Source organism: Thermobia domestica, chromosome 11 (genome assembly GCF_964235325.1).
Source record: "Thermobia domestica chromosome 11, izTheDome1.hap1.1, whole genome shotgun sequence".
Classification (NCBI taxonomy): domain Eukaryota; kingdom Metazoa; phylum Arthropoda; class Insecta; order Zygentoma; family Lepismatidae; genus Thermobia; species Thermobia domestica.
Window position 1 is genome coordinate 53,020,037 of NC_137464.1, and position 17,843 is coordinate 53,037,879.

Below are 17,843 nucleotides of genomic sequence, written 5' to 3' on the forward strand. Positions count from 1 at the left end.
CTTACGTTTTTGATGTTGACAAATCAAAACAATTTCCGGAAAAGTACTGTAGGTATAAACAAACTCTCTACAACATTGGTGTCATAATCTTACAATATTTTTGTGAGTGATTGTTATTACTTTCATGTTATACTATAACAAGGAAGTATTGTATTACAAAAAAAATGCCTAATGTAAATCTAAATACGATCAGATTTTGGTGAATGTCTACAATATTCTATTTACGTCTGTAGGTATGTACGTTCAGAAAACATTTCGTCAGCAATAAATCACGTAAGAGATCACATATACATACGGGGCTATGCACAACTTTTCAAATGGTTGAATTTGTAAAGTGTCTCACATTTAGCATGCAATATCTTGAAAATTGTACAAGCTATTGTAAAATTTACTACACCAATGAATTTCCGAGAAAATTTTTGTATGAATTTGATGTATCACATGCACCTCTTCCCATTTGAGAAAGCGAAATTTGAATCCAATATGGTAGATCCAAGATGGCGGCTGGTGTGGATAACACGTGTCAGAGAAGCAGTACTTGATCCAATTTGTTTTGCATATGCCCACATTCATGTTCAGTTACATCTAAAGAAACTAAAAGCAATTTTGTGACCAAGCGTTATGGAAGTGTATGAATTCCGGATATATGAAGGCCATAAATATGCAAATTACCCATATGGGTCGCTAAAATTACTACAATACACATTGAGCCATGGAGAACTTTGCATTTAAATCAATTTTAGACGAATCCCGAGGGGACACTTCGCGAATGTACCTTGTTAGTCTAAAGGTTATAGTCATGGGACGTTAAACTGAAAGATTTCAATTTATTTCATTTCTAATTTTAACTTTTCTTTGCGTTGAGTTGAGTTGAGCTGATTTTGAATTTAAAGTGCTTTTCAGCAGCGGGGCTATATGAGACGGAACCTACTGATTAACGTCCACTCCAAACCACGCGAGCTCCCACCGGAAATCGAATCCGGATCTCCCACGCCAAAGGCGTGTACTCCAACCGCTTAGCCACAAAGGAGTCTGTTTTTCTTTTTTCTACGTATACTACTACACTGAGAAAAAAATGTATGTGGAGTACATTTGTAAAACCTGTAGTTTTGGGACATAACGTATAGCAGACTTATAACTGAAAACTCGTGTTTTATAATACTTTCTGTACAAGTATTCCATCTGTACGTACTTTCCATATGAAACAATATAGGAGGTCAGGATTTCACATACGAATGGACGTATATAACATATAGCTGACGAAGGTAACATACATATATGTGTGTAATATAAGGAAGACTGTTAGATATCAGATATCCTGCAACGGTATGATGTAAGAAATAAGGGCAATGCCTATGTAGCATACGGATAATGTATACTCCGTACTGATTTCTCTAGTGAACAAGAGGATTCCGTATATTTGTACAACATACCGCTGTCCGGAGAACGGATTTTTCTCAAGTGTATTTATTTTACATACGTTACTTAGTTGTAGGGAACATTATGAGTATTATGTGATTACCTTGAAACCTTGGTAAGAAATATGCTTGAGCAAAATGCAACTTACATTGCACTTACCGTTAATTTGATGATAAATTAACTACCAAGGATTTTCAAAGTGAAACTAAAGTTAATAGAGTCATCAATGTACACAAAGTTGAACCATTAGTTTAGATGGATCATGTTTTTGTGCAATACAGATAAATTTGTTCCATAGGCAAGATATTATCAAGTGTCAATCCTATATACTCAGGATTGTAATAACGACATCTTCAATGTTAACATTATATTAGTGTGTTCCATTGGGTTCCATCATACCATTCACCTGTGAACCTGTACTTAAAGATTTTATTTGAGATTTTTCTTTATCATCAACGTCTTTTTCTTAGATTGGGTATAAGATTTAAAGGTCACTGTTGATTTTCTTACTGTTACACAATTAGCTTGAAGTAGGTGAAGATTAATAGTCAATTGTAATCAATGGCTAAAAGGAAACGATGTGAAATATAATAGCTCAGAAATATTTGAATGCTTTAATCCAATAATGGGATCACATAATTGAAATAAATCGTACTTCAAATAGTTTCAAGTTGATGGACAAATTCGGTACAAGATAAAATTTTTAATGGGGAAGCTATTGTATATATATATATAAGTGAACTATATTATTTCACAGACTTGCAGGTTTTTGTAGACTAGCAAATGAATATTTGGTGAAAGGTAAAGTCTATTCAAACAGCCGCATTTAGTGAAAGGGAAAGGCAGTGTCGAATCTAGCCCCAGGTCGGGGGTTTTAGATCCTCAATGTTTTGAGTGACAAAAATAATTAATGTATTATTTATATATTTTTTGAAAGTTTAAAGTAATAGTTGCCTTTTATTCTTTATTGGAAGTGTTTTGAAACATTAGATATTTCTAGTTTCTGTTAACGAAGCGCGTAAATGATTTTCAAATTAAAATAATTTGCGTAAACTCGTAATGTACCTATCATGCTCTGAGTTCTTTATGACCCTCAGTTTTTACCTTCTAGATCCGCTACTGGCCCAAACCGGTTGAATTTATATTTTTAAAGAATGAGTGTAGTGCATTCTACTGAAATAGGTATGAAGGCAAGTACGGAATGCTTTTGTATTTAGTCAAATTTGAATGTAGTTAGCGAAGGCCACAGAATGAAACAGAGAAATGATTTGAAAATGCTCAGATAATGCAAATTGTAATACTAAATCTTATTTATATTTCTTGTGTGGCTCGGAGATAAGGGTTTGTCAAAAAAAAAAAAAAAAAAAAAAAAAAAAGCCAATCAGTATAAAGTTTAATTTCACATAAATAATTTAATGGTTTGGAAGATAATATTGCACGATATAGATATATAGCCTATCGAGATGTTTTCGATCGGTCAAGACAAAAGACCAAAAGCGACAAATTGCTCAGAAGTGACGTCAAAATAGAAGCAATAAATATTAAGTAAGTGATTTTAGGCTTCTTGTGGGGCTCGGAGAAAAAAAAATAGCGAAGAAATGTCAAATTTTAATCAAAATCAAATGTACGAACTGTGTTGATATTTTCTTGTCTATCACAGAAGTAGACGTTTAAAAGAGCTATAAACACACAGGCCCAAGGTATAGAAAGAAATCCGGAGAAAACGTTCAAACTTTAAAAATGCTAAGGGAAAACAATTTTATTTTGGTGAAATATACTTCGATTCATTAAGTTTAGGAACATTTTGAAGTATTACTTTTACTTTGAAAAGGATTCTAGAAATATTGTGAATTATTCATTATAGGCTTCAATTCCTTATTTAGCAAACGTTCTCACGAGGCAATCCTTTATCATAGATAAAAGTGTTAGCATAGATACAAAACGGCTAACTTTTTTAAAAAATGTTTTTCAACATATAGGCATTATTATTATTATTATTTTATTTATTTATTTATTTATTGAACAAATTCCCAGATACAGCATAACTTTACCATTTTACACAGGGACATGCTAACAAAAACAAAACAAAAAAAAACAAGATAACAATAACAACATAGAAAAAAGAGTGTAAGAGTAAACTATTCCGTCAAAGCTCGCTTAATTGCTCTTTCAAACACTGGGTAGCTCGAAAATATGTCCACATCAGTTGTTACGTGATTATAACAGTTTGGTATTCTATAAAAAAGAGACCTCTGTATAACAGCCAACCTAGGATGGGCAAGATGGAATAGGTGGGTATTCCGGGTGATGCGGGAAGGGACACGTAAGGATAGTTCCTGAAGTAATATTTCCGGTCTTAAGTTTCCATTAACTATTTTATGTAGATATTTCAGGTCAGAGATAGTTCTGCGTACTTCAGGAGTCTGAATATTAAGATGTAGCAAGACTTCCTTCTTAGATAATATTCGAAGTGCAGGAACACGAAAACGGACTATAGCGATGAAGAAATTGAGAACAGAATCAAGTCTGGAGAGATGTGTAGGTGCTGCCATGGCCCATATGGGAGAGCAGTATTCGATCTTGGGCGCTATTAATGTCTTATAAAAGGTTGCTAATGAAGAAATAGTGCGTAGTTCGGTGAATCGATAAAGAAGTCCCAACATGCGCATTGAATTCTTTAGTATTGAGGAGATGTGGTCAGAGAATGTGAGTTTTGAATCAAAGATGACACCAAGATCATTATGACTAGCAGAATGTGTGATAGGGGAATCGTTGATATGGTATGTGGAGGGGACAGGAGACTTTTTCAAAGTAATAGTAATACTGTCACATTTCTTACTGTTTAGTTTCAAGTGCCACATTTCACACCAGCCTGTAAGGTAATTTATGTCTTCCTGTAGAGCAGTTGTGTCATGGAGACACGATATTTCTCTGTATAACTTACAATCGTCAGCAAAAAGCAGAAGGCCACTAGGTTGAGCTGATAAGTGCGTGTAGAGATCATCCATATACAGGACAAACAACAGAGGCCCAAGTACACTCCCCTGAGGCACCCCTGAGATCACGGGTTGGGGGTTAGAAGTCGCCCCTGAAAGAACAACTCTCTGTTTACGGTCCTTCAAGTAGCTTGTGATTAGAGAGAGAAATTTGCCATGTACATTAAATCTATTGGAGAGTTTATGAAGAAGATGAATGTGACTGACAGAATCAAAGGCCTTCGAGAGATCAAAATAGATAACATCTAATTGAGTATTGTTATTCATACATTTGACTGCACAGGAAAGAAGAGTACTTAAGTTTGACAGACTTGAGCTTTTCGGTAGAAAGCCGTGCTGAGAACTATGGATGTAAGGTGAGGTGAATTTAAGTAGCTTGTCTTTGATTATTTTTTCGCAGATAATTGATATTACAGAAAGAAGAGATATTGGCCTATAGGAGGATACATGATCTTTAAGTCCTGATTTATATATTGGGGTCACGTGAGCTAGTTTCCAACTGGTGGGATAATACCCTTCCTTGAAGCATCTATTGAATAAGATAGATAGAGGAACCGTAATAACTGAAGCAGTTTTGTTGAGAAAGAGAGGACTAATTTTATCAGGTCCAAGTGATCTGTGTGGAGATAACGATAGCAAGAGAGCCAGAACTTCGCCCGGGGAGGTAGAGAGATTGGATAAGGTGTCCGAACAGATGGAGCGGAGAGGGGGAAGATGGGTTGTAGAGGGAAGGGAAGTAAATGTTTTGCAGAAGTAGTTATTGAAGAGGTTGGGTCTTTGATCATCACTCGCTTCAGTATTTTCATTTTGAACTGTTGCCGGTATGCCCGGAGATTTTGTTCTAGATTTAATTACAGACCAAAAGACTTTAGGGTTACTAACAGTAAAATTACCAATTGAGTCCATGTATTCAAAGTATTTACGCCGCTGTACCTTCTTGGCAAGACTTCTAATTCTAGCAAAGTTTTTGTATGTGTAGTCACTCGGATGTGATTTCCATAGAGCCCAGGCAAGCTTTTTGTTTTTAAAAAGTTCACGAAGTTCATTGTCGTACCAGACCGGAAACCTGTTCGATTTTGATGCTTTCACCGGCACAAAATCCTTTATGGCTGAGTGGACAACAGATGTAAATAAGTCCACAGCGTCGTCAACAGTTCCTACCTCTAACAAACACCAAGGAAACAGTTCAATAGCCCGGCAGATGTCACCCCAGGGGGCTTTTTTCCAAAGAAGTTGTGACCTACTTTTGAGGGGCTGGTTTGTAGTAGTGGAGGGGAGGAAATCGAAAGAAACATCCAAGGAATCGTGATCCGATGGAAAAAGATTTCTGCATGGGACAACACAACGAGGTTCTAAGTTAGAGAGAATATAGTCAAGATTGCTATTATTGCGGGTATTATGCATATTATGTTGATCTAGACCAAGTCCATGAATAAAATTGTCCATGAAATAACTGTCGTTTCCATCTTTAGTGACGCCATGCTTGCTGTCCTGCCACGTTATGGAAAGGTTGAAATCACCCAATAGGATGACGTCACCGTGTGACAACGAATGTAACAGTGAGTCATGGCAAGCTTCTAAGATGTGCTGGGGGGTGTTCTTGTGCGGCCTATAGAAGCACCCAATAAACACAGAACGACGCTTTGGAATAAATACTTCCACCCAAATGAGTTCACAATCCCGTTCGAGATCCAATCTTCTCTTGCTCTTCCACTTATTATTTACACAAATCATCACTCCACCTCCACGAGTTATGCGGTCTTTACGATAAATGGTGAAATTATTTGAAAAGCTCATTTCACTGTCGTTCACTGATTCATTCAGCCACGATTCGGTCACTGCGAAACAATCCAGTTCCCTTATCTCACCTAGGTTCAATGAGCACTCAAGTAATTTGTTTTTAATACTACGAACATTTTGATAATATATATTGAAAGCACTGGTGTAATATGGACAGGGTGGGCCAGGGTTTACGTGAATATCACCACAAAGGAGGAGAAAACAAACGAGAATGAGGCACTGTTTTTTTGCTTTTGACTCATACCTTGGCACAAAATCACTGGTAGTTCCTCCGTCACTGTTAGCAGTACCAGAGAGAGCACATGGCGGTCCTCTTGGTATGAAGGCAGCAGCAATAAAATGAAATGATCTTTCACTACACTTCAGTCCATGTTTCATTGGCAATGCTTCACTTGGGAAAGTCACAGCATCGATACTACATGAAGACAGTAGAGCACGCACATAAACACTACACACAACCACGAAAAAAAGGTAAACAATAAGAGCACCACTTCGCATCGACTTCGAGCTTGACGCCATCTTGTGGGTCTTATTATTATTATTATTATTATTATTATTATTATTATTATTATTATTATTATTATTATTATTATTATTATTATTATTATTATTATTATTATAAAGTATTCTGCCTTTCGGCAGGTCCTGAGACTAAAGAGTTTTTTTTTAATAGAATTAGACCCGGAAATATTTCTTCCACGTTTTTCGATCTTCAGCTTCCTCTTTTAGCTCCCAATATTTTCTACTGTTTCTCAGATCATCTATCAGTTGTGTTCTTCTTCTTCCTATTCATTGCTTTCCTTCCATCTTTCCTTCTATGGCAGTATAAAGAAGACAATTTATTCGCAAGATCCAATTGGCCTTGATACGAAGGATGTTGGCTAGAAGTGTTCTCTTCACTCCTATCCGTTTTTAAACATCTAAGTTTGTAGCTCTCTCTGTCCATTTTATCTTCTACATCTTCCTCTAACATTTCTAAGCTTTCTTAGTATTTCTTCTCTAACTTCCGTAATGTCCAAGTCTCTGAATCATACAGTCCAATGCTCCAGATATAGCACTTGAACAACTTCTTCCTAAGCCTACTTGTTAAGACTGGTCTTTTCTTATTGAATGATTCTTTGGCTATGGCAATTCTTGACCTGATCTCTTTGATGCAGTAAGCGTCTATCGTCAAAATACTTCCCAGATACTTGAAATTCTCGACCTCTTCAAGTTCTGTTTGTTCTACTCTGATCCGTAAGGGCGCATTTCCTCGGGATATTCTCATGACTTTCGACTTTTCGATGTTGATTTCCATTCCATACAGTTTTCCAGTAGTGCAGTTTTCTAGTATTTTGCCAATCATTTCTTGTAGTGCTTCTTCGGTTCTAGCTATTATAACCGTATCATCTGCATACCTAATCTTGTTAATGATCTATCCTTCAATCTTGAAATCCCCAATTTCCATTAATGCTTTCTTCATTAAACATTCACTGTAAACGTTGAATAATTCTGGCTACATACTGCATTCTTGTCTCACTCCTCTTCTGATTTCCACACTACTGATTTCTCCTTCATTCAAGAGCAAGTTCACTCGTTGTCCATGTACAAGTTTCGAATGAGTCGTCGGTTTCTCTAGTTGACAACGATTTCTTTTGAGCATTTTCAAAAGTTTCGTCCAATTGACAAGGTCGAAAGCTTCTTGCTAGTCAATGAAACACAAACATAGCTCTTTCTTCACATCAAGGACTCGTTCTGATATAATTCTCACCAACCCAATAGCATCTCTAGTTCCATTTCCTTTCCGGAATCCAAACTAGTCTTCTTCTAACATCTCTTCTATCTTATTTTCCAACCGCCTGTTCACTATGCGTGCAATATTTTTTCCAGTGTGGAAAATAAGGCTAATGGTTCTGTGCTCGCTACACTTCTTTGCCTGCTTTTTCTTGGACAATGCAATCATTGTCACATCAATAAAATTATTTGGCCATTCTCCACTCAGGTAGATCTTGTTAATAAGTGAAGTCAATACTTTCATTGCATTTTCTCCTAATCCCTTGAGCAAATCTACTGTTATGTCGTCTTTTCCAGTGGTCTTTCTTCTTCACATAACTTTGATTGCTTATAGTACTTCACTTTTCAATATACTGGGTCTTTTTCCTTCATCATCCACCACTTCCTGTGCTTCGATCGCAATATCTTTGGGGAGATTTTCTAATCATACAGATCTTTTAAGTATTCCTAACAAATTCTAAGGATTTCTTGATGGTCAGTGACCACATGACGTTGTTTATCTTCGATTCCAAACATTAGTATACTTTTGGTAGCTTTTCCTCCTAATTCTCCTAATTCCCTCCGCGTCGTTAAAGTTCTATTAATTCTCCGCATTTGTTCCATGTACTTTTCTTTGGCTTTATCCATCTCTCCTCTCAATTCATTATTCAGCCTTCTGTATTCATTGGTGTTTGTGTCTTTTGCCCTTCTGCGAAGCATCGCTTCAGTTATCCATGGTTTTCTCAGTGCTCTTTCCATCCTTCGAATGTTATTGTGTTGTGTGTCTGGTAGAATCTGATTAACTTTTTCTCAACTATTTTCTACATTGCAGATCATGTCGCCCATTGCACAGAATTTTCTCTTATTCGCTCTATGTTCCATTTCCTATTTCTCCTCCCATTTTTCTTCATCGACTTTAACCAGTTACTCACTTCCGGCACTGGGAGATTGTGATCCAAATCAATGTTCGCTCCCGGTAGTGTCTTCACGTCTAGTACACTATTCCTGAAACGTTGCTTCACAAGAATGTGATCTATTTGGTAATGTTCTTTATCTCCTGGACTTTTCCACTTGTACAGCTTGGTTTCTGTTTTCTTAAATCACGTGTTTATCACCACCAGATCATGTTGCCTGCAGAAATCGATACGCATTTGACCGTGTTCTTTCTTCTACCTAGTCCAAATTATCCCGCTGTCTTATTCGCAGCTTCTTCTCCTACTACGCTGTTGAAGTTCCCCATTACTGGCGTTGATCTACCTCTTTCTTCTTTACGCAAAATGTCACAAATCTCATCATCAATTAATTCTACTTCATTGTCGTCATGGTCGGTTGCTCGCATATATACTTGTATTATCACAATATCCACTGGTTTTGCACTTAGTTTCACAAATATCAATCGGCCACTACAACATTTCGCTTCGATTGCACTTCGTGCCACTTCGTCCTTCATTGCTATCGCGAAACCATTCTCGGCCTTAAGGCCCCCGAATAGAATATTGTGCAATTTCCCGACAGTATTTTACCTTTTCCCATCAATTTTACCTCACTCAAGCCTGCTATGTCAATTTTACGTTTGTCCATTTCCATTTTCAAATTTTCAGGTTTACCCGCATGTCGTAGGGTTCGTACGTTCCGGATACACGATGCTGTAATGAAAGTTATTCTTTTCTCCTTTGATGATTCTTTCCGGAATATTCCTCAATCGGAGATCCGAACGAAGGACTATTTTACCTCCGGAATGTTTTACGTCAGAACGAACCAATATATTTATTTATTCTCCTCCTTCGTCCATAACTATAAAAAATATTACTTGAATCGAGTTTGGTTTGTTTTACGTTCCGAAATTCACATCATTTTCTGATCTGGTGCAAATTGCAGGTTGTGTTTACTCAAAAAAGAAAAAGATACATGAAAAATTACAGGACGTAATTTATAAGGTTTAGTTTACCGCATTACGACTTGAATAATGTCAGAGAGGAATGTCTAGAGTCAACTGACTTCTATGTCAACGTAATATAGTTGTTTGAGACACATAGCTTATGTTTCTTCATAGTATCGTACAAATATTAAATATTATTTAAATAAAATACTACCAAATTTAGGTATTAACCGGAGTTCAGTAATAAAGCCAAAGTAAATCAACGGTTAATCACATATTAACTTACAAGTTTTTATGATACATATCTATTATTTATCATAAATATATCCTATTCGAATTAGATCTTTTATAAATGCAATGTGTATATATTTATTAGAATGTCGGTGCACTTTTAATCTTATATGTCTTTCGACGTTTATGCTTGGGAAATATTCTTTTTCTTTTAATAAAAAAATAACTAAAGTGAATTGTTCATAAAAATTTATTTAAGTTATCTTGCTTTGATGCCTGTAATATCTGATTCGATTGCAACTCATGTGAGTGTATGGTACATTTTGATTTGATTTGATATTGAGTTCAGTGTCCCTCTTAGCTGTGACGCTACATGAGACGTGGACCTACAAATATACATGGAATTCAAACCACATGAGCTCCTACCGGAAATCGAACTAGGGTTTCCCGCGCCTTTGGCGTTCAAAGGCGCGTATGCTAACTGCTTAGCCTCGAGAAAGTTCTAGTATATGGTGGACAACGTGTCCGTAGATTTTCATGCAGGTTTCCTGCTTTCTTCCAAATATGCATTCCTTTAGTTTAACATCCCAAGATTATGCTCTTTAGTCTAAGAGAAACGGATGGTTAAGACAGGTGAATGATGATAAGGGAATTGGTGGAATGAAATTGTAAGAATAAATGGGAGTGCCTTGAGAAAATCCACAGACATGGTAATGTCCACCACAAAATCGCTTGGTCGGAGATCAAACCAGAGACCTTATACAGTAGAGATAAGTTATGTATCACTGAGGCGCAGCTTGCTTCCATATTCTATTAATTCTTCTATCAAAATTATAATTAATTAATTAGCCGTTTTTGCAGTTTCGTTTGGTCTAAAGAGAATAAATTAAGAACGTAAAATTAAGTATTTCATATGGTTATTTCGTTAGTGTTTATTTGATTTTTACTATTTAATCCTTTTACAGCAAGAGTTTGGTTAGCTTAGTGAAGATGCGTTCAGACACTTTTGAAGTCTGTGAGCTTCAGCTAAGTTACCGTCCTAACAAGCATTACTCTTGAAGATATATATACTATCTAAAATATTATATGACATGACACCATATTTGCATACTTAGTTGTAGTGGTAATTATTGTAGTTTATATGAGAAGTCACAAAGAAACCAGTATTTTGCAATAAAAAGTGTGTATTTATTTTTAGGTGATTTCTTTTAAACTACTTTTAGTTTAATGGAATATACCTATCTAAAGACGTCTTCCACTTTTTATAGCAGTTCCAGAACTCTCATACAGTGGTGCCTCTTACTGCTTTCACCAGTTTTTCTTTTTCATTCATTTTCCTTTTCCCTTACTCTCCTTTTTACATTTCCCACATCCACACTTTTTTTTTATTTGGAAGAGGCTCTTTTTCATTCGTAGGAATAAAAAGAAGTCGGAGAGTCTCTTTGTAAGTGTTCTTTCATTTCGTGACACACATCCACTTGAGACTGCTTTTGATCAACCGTGAGCAAGTGAGGCACGATTTTTGCGGTTTTTTTTTTTCCATTTGCATTTCCTCATTCAAGACACATTGGCAGGAGCTCCAGGATACTCCAAACAAATCAAAAAGTTAGTCATTTTTTTAAATGTTCTTTCAAGATCATTTCATACATTTTGAAGATATTTTCATCTGGACAGGAGGTCGAGATTGGTGTTGAAGTAACAGTGCCTAATTACTAAAGCGTAGAAACCACTAGTAAACTTATGTTCTCCCCCAAAGCAGCTTTTACGTAAGCTATTTGAAACATTGTAACTAATTTCTCGCCTGCTTTCTTAACAGAAAGTATATTTTTAAAATCACACATTTTCCAAATTTTCAGTCATTTTATAAAATTAGAAACAAAAGGGATAGCTTAACAAAATATGGAAAACAAGAAGATAGGAAAAACCACGTTTCAACATGATGTCTGCCAATAGCTCAACTTTGCAAAGCAGCAAGAGAGTTCCTTAAAGTTTCTAATCAAGGGACTTTAGGCCATCTTCAGAGTGACTAAAAGCGCCATTTTAGATTACTGGACACAATATTCCTTACGTATAACATGCTCTTCTCATGGGAATTGCTGAAACTGATGTAATAGGGAATTCTTTCCGTTCAGGTTAGTGGTCGCTATTTTGGATGCCTTCTACATATTTACAGAATTCTATTTATCATTCCTAAGGAGCAGTATTGGTACTTTATTGCTCGTCTCATGATTTCTTTTGTGAAACAACAGGCACTATGCACTTAAATTTTCTTTTTTTTTCGTCTTAGTAATCTCTACCATAACAAATGTTTAATATATAACTATGTATATAAAATTTTAAATTTATTTTTAAAGTATTAGTAAGTTCCGTCATTAAGATATTTTCGTGTGCGTATATAGCTTTTGCTTAATTTCCTTCCCTTAAAATTAAACTTTTCCTACCTACCACCTCTAGCGTTGTCTTTGATAATAATATAAATTTAGTAGCATTTCAAATAGTTAAATACCGTCTTAGTACTTATAATGTTTTCATTCGTTTGGAAGATATAGTGACTTACCTCTGAACATGAAGACAATATTTCGGTAGTTTGAATTAGATGAAATTGTGCGGGACTCTGTATTAAAAAAAAAAAAAAATCTGCTCTTTGGGAGATTCAAACTCTCAGTATTTTTAATTAATGCTCACCCTGTAGAAGCTCAGTTAGGAATTTGCTTACCAAATTAAAATAGTAACATCATTTATTGAAGTGAGGTGTAAATATACAACAGCACAGAAACTGTGCTTTTTTAAAAATACAAAATTGTTATTTGTTGATCAAAACAATGTATTTTTACATTAAAAACTGAATATTTGTAAAAGTTTCGCCAATTAACTCTGGCTTCATCAGACACTATGAGATACAGGAGTAATGAGAGACATTACTCCTGTATCTCATAGTGTCTGATGAAGCCAGAGTTGTCTTATGTTGGTGAGAATACATTTCACAGGGTTACTTGATTAACATAGACAGAGATTATTAAAACGTTAATGGAATACTTATACCCTAACTGTGATGTCATACTCCTTCCACCTTGTGGGGGTGGAATGCAAAATCATTGGTAGTTAGTTACTTGCGAGCAGCAGCACAAATCTATCTTCAAGATTGAGGGGATCGGTAAGAGCGTTTGCACTATCTCTCTCTTTTTTTTTTTTTTTTTTTTTTTTTTTTTTAAGCGATGTTCAAAATATTTATGAAGTTGAAAACAAACGCTGTGGTGCATCAGGCAGGAGAGTTATCTTCAGCATTGGGAGGCGAGCAGATTTGAGGCAAATTTAATTTTATTTATAAATAGGGCGATCCAAGTACCAAGGGACAATACTTTGCATATAATGATAGCTATTTGATGTAGCCCTAAAACTTATGAATTTGTATTCTTTTTTTAAACCAATATGCCTAGTACCATACTCATTGCATATTATTTCAACAAATAATGCAATAAAACTGCAATATTATTTGTTTTATGTTACATTATATTCCTTGTATTTACGAAGTTACTTGACAATGCAAAAAATTCCGTCTTATTGAGCACGAGAAAGCAAACTATGAATTCTGTATTGTACTTATCATTGTTTAATTTAACAAACAAATTAGCAATAATCGATTATCATCATATTTATGATTGTCCCGAGGTACAATGATTTAAGTCCCTTCCCACATAGCACAAGGACGTCCACGGGACATCCGAGACAGATCCGCAATGGACAACGAAACATCCCAGGATCATCCGAATTTGCTCCCGGGACATCCATAATACCTCCGCGGGATATCCAGATGTCCGCTAACATCCCGAAAAACTGGATATTCAACGGGACTTCAAAGGGATGTCCACTGGCTCCATAGCAGAACATGACGCGAACTGCGATGTGATCGCAGACAATTTGCCTGTGCAGAAAAATTGCCAGGGGGAAAAAAACAATAGTCAACAGGAAAGTATAAAAACATGTCTGCCATGTGTAGATGTCTTAAATGAACGGATGACTCGCATGGAATTCCTGCAGAAAATTTTTGATTTACAAAAGCTTATTGCAGAAACAGAAGGAAACTTCTGCCATCGAGCCCACTGGTAAATCGTGGGATAATGTGGTCCTAGGTATGTCCGGCATGAGATTTCCTTGGGATCTCTTGTCCCACACGGGACGTTCTGTGGACATCCTACGTGGGAATCTCTTAGGATGTTCTATACGGGACGTCCATGGGATGTCTACTCATTGTCCCGATAATCCCGGGGACTATTTGGGGTAATTGAGATCAAACTCGGACGTCGTAGAGACGTCGTGTGCTATGTGGGTTGGTACGTGCCCCCCTCACCCGTTCCAAGAGACGACATGACTTGCTTGGTTAAAATTTGTCTGGCTCTTATTATTGCTGCAATACCCATGTAACTTTTCCAGTAAGAAATTAAAATATTAAGTTATCAAGAACTTATTATTATTATTATTATTATTTTATTTTATTTATTTATTTATTTTTTTTGAAATATACACACTTTTCAAAAGCAAAATGTAAGAAGTGTTCCAGGGATGCACGACTTCAGTTATTGGAAATTATTTGTTTGTTACTCGTGTACAGAATAACGTGTCTGTGTCTTGCAATATTGCACCCCTCCCAACTTTCGATAGCCTGCACAAAAATTTGGGGGTGAGCGCCTGGGTCCAGTTTATACCATAAGAATCTAAACACAAACTTCAGTTCATAAATAATAATAATAATAATAATAATAATAATAATAATAATAATAATAATAATAATAATAATAATAATAATAATAATAATAATAATAATAATAATAATAAGGAAAACCAACAAACGATGACTTTTGGATGGGTGTTATATGCATGTATGTAGAAGACAACAATCGCTTGAGTTTAGCATTTTAAGAATTTGGCTTCTTCTTTCTTTCCTTTCTGTTTCTTTCTAGTGCACCTTAATAATTTGCTCTCAGAATCGTAACTATTCAAACATTACTATACTATAAATATAACAATAACAATAAGACTCGTTTATCATACATATATAAACAAGAAAAACTTACTACGCCAATAATCTTAATTACTTGAAACAATACAAAAATAATTTCCATTAATGAAGCTATCAAATAGAAAGAACGCATATAATGCAAGTTGAGAGATCGCTTTACTGCAAACTATCACATTGGTCCAGAGATTTTACTACATCCAAGCATCAGAACATTTAAAAAAAATCGATGGACGAACTAATATAGACAGTATTAAATATGTCAACGGTATTAAATATGTCAAATGCAAGCCTCACTAAAATTGTTATACGTAAATTCAGATAAATTAATAACATAATCCAGTAGAAAAATTCTGGGGAGGGCCATCTTTGCTTCTTGGGGGGCGGCCCTCCTTGGCTCCCCTCTAGTTCCGCCTATAATAATAACTGACTTTATTTTTTACTTCTTACTACCAATATACGTTTTTCAATATTGTAACCACCTTCACAATTTTCGCAACCTTCAAAAGTTTTGCTATTTATGTCATTCCAAGCAAGTTGGACAAGTTCCAACTATTGCGAGGGCGTGGAGAGATAGCCTTGATGATCAATTGCATGGAACATTTAAAATAAATATTTGTTGCTTATACGATTACAATGCTTTCCCTAAAACGTTTTAATGTAATACTTGTATTCTAGTATTCTCTAAAACCAAATTCAACAATCTGGATTAGGACGGATCCGTGTTTGGCAATAAATTTTAGTTCAGCAAATAGTTATTTTAAAGGTGATATTATTCCTTTTAACTTTAGCTATCTCCTGGTTTTGATGAATCTTGTACAATGACGATAAATAATTTAAAATAGAGTCTCGTATGTTTAGTTACAAAATATGTGATTCTAATATTAACAATTGTTATAAATTGTAGAAGAAAAATAAGTTTAAACTGTTTTTTAAATGCACAAAACTCAAAATAGTCTAATCAGATGGCCATCTTCGTTAACTAACAATTCATAAAATTCAATATGACAAATTTGTTCAAACATGGAATGAATACCGGATCAAAAAATAAATAAGTAAATAATTAAAAATGAAAACAAAAAATAAACAAATAAAAAATAACATAATATTCATATTCGTGGCAAACGTATAGTAAGATGAAGCAAAAAAGTATGAAATCTAATTCATAGCAGGAAAATAAAAGCAAATTAGTATGATAAATATTAACAGGATGTGGATAAACATGACTCGTAATATGAAAGAAAAACATGCAGTAGAACAAACCACGAAAACTAACATGTAGCAAAAATGATAGAATAAAAGGTAGATATTAAATTGAAATTACATCATTTGTGGTTCGTTACACATCATACGAAAAGAAACTTCTCGCAGTACGAAATTATAACATTTTTTTTCAAATGGAAAATTACCCGATCTTGAGCAGACTGTCTGCGTTCCACAATCGCATTTGTCCAATGTTATGAACATGCAGCAAGCTGTAATATACATATTTCAATTTTTCGCACTTTTGCGGATGTTGTTAGTACCAGCCGAACTACCTACAAATATTGTATTACTATAATAATTGCTCTCTTTAGCAAGTACAAAAATGAATTATGAAAACATACATACTAACTACATGTTTCTATGACAACAGGTTATATGAATCGTTCCATAGAAAACAATTGTGAAAATCTTTAGAACCAGTTGTTTTGCGTGTAAGTGCGAGTAGATTTCGACTCAAGCTTTTCATAAATTTTGTTTAACTAATTATAGAAAAACGAATATATAATGTATCTCAGAACAACAAAGTTACATACTAACTGTACTGTACTTTTACTGTTAGACTCATTTGATTTTTTCCCTAATTTCCATATGTATAATACGAGAATAGTAATTCAAAGAAAAAAAGTAATAATATCACATTTCGTAAAACATTTTCTAAACAAACATTTCTTTTTTCATCTGGCATAGTCAATGTGATCCTTTTAAAAAATTCGAGTTCACGTTTGAGTCTCCATTTCTTCTTCTCTCTTCTCTTCAACTGAACATATGGACTCAAGATTGCTGAACAGACGTGTAGGTATTCAAATGATACAATGAATAGAAACTAGTTTGTTTTCACCCTAACGGAAACTAAATTTTTTCAGACACATAGGAGTCAAGGAGAGTGAATATAACAGTACATAAACATGACCTGTTACTTTTATTCGCAGAACTCCAATTATGTTTAGTGAATGAAGCATGCATTGTATATTTCCTTGAGCTATAAAAATGTGTTTAAAATGTTATTATCAGATGCTTCAGAATTCATTTTGTTTGTTATGCATCTGTAGTGAAAAGAAGTTAACCACGTAACAGAAATACCGTTGTGAACCTTTGCATACATGTTGAAAACTTACAAGAGAAAGAAAATGCCAAGAAATAGTGAATAACAAAATTTGGAACACAACTTGATATAATTAATTTAAAACTCAGGCTCAGATAACCACGAAATACAAATTAAACGATGTTCATGGAAGTATGAAACAAATTGTAGGTTTTAGCAGCTCTACTGGAATAAATTAAAATGTAATTAATTACGTTGATTTATATTTATATTAATGATATTTATATCTCTAGCACACACAGTGAGTATTTTAAATTTTACTGGAGTATTATGTTTGACATTATTGATAATGCTGTCAATTCATTTGTAATAAAGCTGAAATAGCAAGATAGGAAAGGGGAGTCCGGCAATGAACGCTAAATCACGTACCATTAACTACAGCTT